Source organism: Panulirus ornatus, chromosome 2 (assembly GCF_036320965.1).
Source record: "Panulirus ornatus isolate Po-2019 chromosome 2, ASM3632096v1, whole genome shotgun sequence".
NCBI classification, from domain to species: domain Eukaryota; kingdom Metazoa; phylum Arthropoda; class Malacostraca; order Decapoda; family Palinuridae; genus Panulirus; species Panulirus ornatus.
In genome coordinates, this window is record NC_092225.1 from 54,656,617 (window position 1) to 54,661,890 (window position 5,274).

Here is a 5,274-nt window from a genome sequence, read left to right on the forward strand (position 1 = left end):
TAGTAGAATAAAATGATGAAGACTAAAGTCTTTTGTACGTGGCAAATATCTTGGTGAAATCGTTTCCCTTCCGCTGTATACTAGATGACAATATTTACAAAGACCAGGCAACAGGCTACCATCATCTTACAACATTCATCATCACACGAATTTTCACTATCACGTTTGCTATTGAATAAAGTCCACAGTCGTATCAAATGCTTGATTATTGCAGTCTTCCCACAGGTAACAATGCAACGAAGCAGTTCTTCCCCATCCACATTGGCAAGCAAGTTATAAACACCAGTCGAGACAATCTATAGTACGTAAGGTTAGGTTACACTCATTTACTTAGGTTGATATCATGCTTGTGGCTTGTGGCATGAGAAGAGTGGGAGGTGGGTTGATTAGAAATGGTAGTGAGTGGTGGGATGAAGAAGTAAGATTATTAGTGAAAGAGAAGAGAGAGGCATTTGGACGATTTTTGCAGGGAAAAAAATGTAATTGAGTGGGAGATGTATAAAAGAAAGAGACAGGAGGTCAAGAGAAAGGTGCAAGAGGTGAAAAAGAGGGCAAATGAGAGTTGGGGTGAGAATCATTAAATTTTAGGGAGAATAAAAAGATGTTCTGGAAGGAGGTAAATAAAGTGCGTAAGACAAGGGAGCAAATGGGAACTTCAGTGAAGGGGGCAAATGGGGAGGTGATAACAAGTAGTGGTGATGTGAGAAGGAGATGGAGTGAGTATTTTGAAGGTATGTTGAATGTGTTTGATGATAGAGTAGCAGATATAGGGTGTTTTGGTCGAGGTGGTGTGCAAAGTGAAAGGGTTAGGGAAAATGATTTGGTAAACAGAGAAGAGGTAGTAAAAGCTTTGCGGAAGATGAAAGCCGGAAAGGCAGCAGGTTTGGATGGTATTGCAGTGGAATTTATTAAAAAAGGGGGTGACTATATTATTGACTGGTTGGTAAGGTTATTTAATGTATGTATGACTCATGGTGAGGTGCCTGAGGATTGGCGGAATGCGTGCATAGTGCCATTGTACAAAGGCAAAGGGGATAAGAGTGAGTGCTCAAATTACAGAGGTACAAGTTTGTTGAGTATTCCTTGTAAATTATATGGGAGGGTATTGATTGAGAGGGTGAAGGCATGTACAGAGCATCAGATTGGGGAAGAGCAGTGTGGTTTCAGAAGTGGTAGAGGATGTGTGGATCAGGTGTTTGCTTTGAAGAATGTATGTGAGAAATACTTAGAAAAGCAAATGGATTTGTATGTAGCATTTATGGATCTGGAGAAGGCATATGATAGAGTTGATAGAGATGCTCTGTGGCAGGTATTAAGAATATATGGTGTGGGAGGCAAGTTGTTAGAAGCAGTGAAAAGTTTTTATCGAGGATGTAAGGCATGTGTACGTGTAGGAAGAGAGGAAAGTGATTGGTTCTCAGTGAATGTAGGTTTGCGGCAGGGGTGTGTGATGTCCCCATGGTTGTTTAATTTGTTTATGGATGGGGTTGTTAGGGAGGTGAATGCAAGAGTTTTGGAAAGAGGGGCAAGCATGAAGTCTGTTGTGGATGAGAGAGCTTGGGAAGTGAGTCAGTTGTTGTTCGCTGATGATACAGCGCTGGTGGCTGATTCATGTGAGAAACTGCAGAAGCTGGTGACTGAGTTTGGTAAAGTGTGTGAAAGAAGAAAGTTAAGAGTAAATGTGAATAAGAGCAAGGTTATTAGGTACAGTAGGGTTGAGGGTCAAGTCAATTGGGAGGCAAGTTTGAATGGAGAAAAACTGGAGGAAGTAAAGTGTTTTAGATATCTGGGAGTGGATCTGGCAGCGGATGGAACCATGGAAGCGGAAGTGGATCATAGGGTGGGGGAGGGGTCGAAAATCCTGGGAGCCTTGAAGAATGTGTGGAAGTCGAGAACATTATCTAGGAAAGCAAAAATGGGTATGTTTGAAGGAATAGTGGTTCCAACAATGTTGTATGGTTGCGAGGCGTGGGCTATGGATAGAGTTGTGCGCAGGAGGGTGGATGTGCTGGAAATGAGATGTTTGAGGACAATGTGTGGTGTGAGGTGGTTTGATCGAGTAAGTAACGTAAGGGTAAGAGAGATGTGTGGAAGTAAAAAGAGCGTGGTTGAGAGAGCAGAAGAGGGTGTTTTGAAATGGTTTGGGCACATGGAGAGAATGAGAGAGGAAACATTGACCAAGAGGATATATGTGTCGGAGGTGGAGGGAACGAGGAGAAGTGGGAGACCAAACTGGAGGTGGAAAGATGGAGTGAAAAAGATTTTATGTGATCAGGGCCTGAACATGCAGGAGGGTGAAAGGAGGGCAAGGAATAGAGTGAATTGGATCGATGTGGTATACCGGGGTTGACGTGCTGTCAGTGGATTGAATCAGGGCATGTGAAGCGTCTGGGGTAAACCATGGAAAGCTGTGTAGGTATGTATATTTGCGTGTGTGGACGTGTATGTATATACATGTGTATGGGGGTTGGGTTGGGCCATTTCTTTCGTCTGTTTCCTTGCGCTACCTCGCAAACGCGGGAGACAGCGACAAAAAAAAAAACTTTTTATTATCCATCAAATGAATGTGAGAAAAAAGGAATCAAACCAAACCGAGTTAAAAAAAAAATACAAAACATCTCCTCTAATAATAATAATTATAATAATAATAATAAATCATGATAATAATAACCTAGTCCAACGTCACCTAACATTCTTGAGAATGATCGCTACAGGCAGAGGAGTTCTAGTAATTATGAGGAATCCGTAAATTAGCTTTTCGTTAATAATGATGTTAGACTCATCAACACACTACTAGTGTAAAATATGACCTTACGTCCCCATAGCCTCCCAGCTGTGATTCCGTAATCGTAGTTACTAGGATCACAATAGACAGGCATTCACGTTTCACCATAACTAGGATCACAACAGACAGGAATTTATGCTTCACCATAACTGGGATCACAACAGAGAGTCATTCATGTTTGACTATAACTAGGATCACAATAGACAGGCATTCATGTTTCACCATAACTAGGATCACAACAGATAGTCATTCATGTTTCACTATAACTAGGTTCACAATAGACGGGCACTCATGTTTCACCATAACTAGCATCACAATAGACAAGCACTCAGGTTTCACCATAACTAGGATCACAATAGACAGGGATTCATGTTTCACTATAACTAGGATCACAATAGACAGGAATTTATGTTTCACCATAACTAGGATCACAATAGACAAGCACTCAGGTTTCACCGTAAATATGATCACAATAGACGGATTCACGTTTCACCATAACTAGGATCACAACAGAGAGGCATTCATGTTTCACTATAACTAGGATCACAATAGGCAAGAATTCGTTTCACCATAACTAGGATCACAATAGACAGGAATTTAAGTTTCACCAAAACTAGGATCACAATAGACAGGAATTCATGTTTCACCATAACTAGGATCACAATAGACAGGAATCCATACGTTTCATCATAACTAGGATCACAATAGACAGGAATACATATTTCACCATAACTAGGATCACAATAGACAGGAAATCATACGTTTCATCATAACTAGGATCACAATACACAGGAATTCATGTTTCACCATAACTAGGATCATAACTAGGATCTCAACAGACAGGCATTCATATTTCACCATAACTAGGATCACAATAGACAGGCATTCATGTTTCACTATAACTAGGATCACAATAGACAGGCATTCATGTTTCACCATAACTAGGATCACAACAAACAGGCAAATATGTTTCACTATAACTAGGATCACAATACACAGAAATTCATGTTTCATCATAACTGAGATCACAATAGACAGGAATTCATGTTTCACAATAACTAGGATCACAATAGACAGACATTCATATTTCACTATAACTAGGATCACAATAGACAGGCATTCATGTTTCACCATAACTAGGATCACAATAGACAGGCATTCATATTTCACTATAACTAGGATCACAATACACAGGCATTCACGTTTCACCATAACTAGGATCACAATAGACAGGCATTCATGTTTCACCATAACTAGGATCATAACTAGGATCACAATAGACAGGCATTCATGTTTCACTATAACTAGGATCACAATAGACAGGCATTCATGTCTCACTATAACTAGGATCACAATAGACAAGAATTCGTTTCACCGTAACTAGGATCACAAGAGACAGGAATTTTAGTTTCACCAAAACTAGTATCACAATAGACCAGAATTCATGTTTCACTATAACTAGGATCACAATAGACAAGAATTCGTTTCACCGTAACTAGGATCACAATAGACAGGAATTTAAGTTTCACCATAACCAGGATCACAATAGACAGGAATTCATACGTTTCATCATAACTAGGATCACAATAGACAGGAATTTATGCTTCACCATAACTAGGATCACAATAGACAGGATTTCGTTTCACCATAACTAGGATCACAACAGACAGGAATTCATGTTTCACCATAACTAGGATCACAATAGACAGGAATTCGTTTCACCATAACTAAGATCACAATAGACAGGCACTCATGTTTCACCATAACTAAGATCACAATAGACAGGAATTCATACGTTTCATCATAACTAGGATCACAATAGACAGGAATTGATACGTTTCATCATAACTAGGATCACAATAGACAGGAATTCATACGTTTCATCATAACTAGGATCACAATAGACAGGAATTCATAAGTTTCATCATAACTAGGATCACAATAGACAGGAATTCATACATTTCATCATAACTAGGATCACAATAGACAGGAATTCATACCTTTCATCATAACAAGGATCACACTAGACAGGAATTCATGTTTCACCATAACTAGGATCAAAATAGACAGGAATGTATATGTTTCACCATACACCTCACCACTTACCTTATATTGCAACGTTTCCACCATAAGATTTACAATTCACGATACAAAATGTTTCCACCATCTTCAACAATTGCTGGGCGCTCCAATATTTCGAATATGCTCTTCACAACCCTCTTAATTAACGATTTATCACCATATAATTGATTTATCACTTTACAATGCAATATTTCCACAATTCACCAGTAATTCTGATCGTTATACGTTACACTGCTTATGCTGTATTATTGAATAATCACTATAATCACAACACACAGCAATATTTTCATCATTCAGGTCACCAAACCACAATACGCATATTGTCCACCGTCATTTTCACAAATCAGTATGTCATTGTAGAACTTCAACACACTATTTTACCTTACACTATCTACACTATTTATCTT

At 39.1% G+C, this 5,274-nt stretch overlaps 1 protein-coding gene across 2 annotated transcripts in view; it reads right to left on the reverse strand.

Moving 5' to 3' along the window:
- mRpS34 (mitochondrial ribosomal protein S34) overlaps positions 1 to 4,982 on the reverse strand; it is a 293,839-nt gene extending 288,857 nt beyond the window's left edge. The window contains exon 1 of one of the 2 annotated variants that reach the window (XM_071676062.1): positions 4,892 to 4,982. The gene's annotated coding sequence lies outside the window, so the exon portion shown is untranslated. The remainder of the gene's footprint in view (positions 1 to 4,891) is intronic. The other variant, XM_071676018.1, reaches the window with a different exon arrangement.
- Between the last annotated feature and the right edge of the window lie 292 nt (positions 4,983 to 5,274).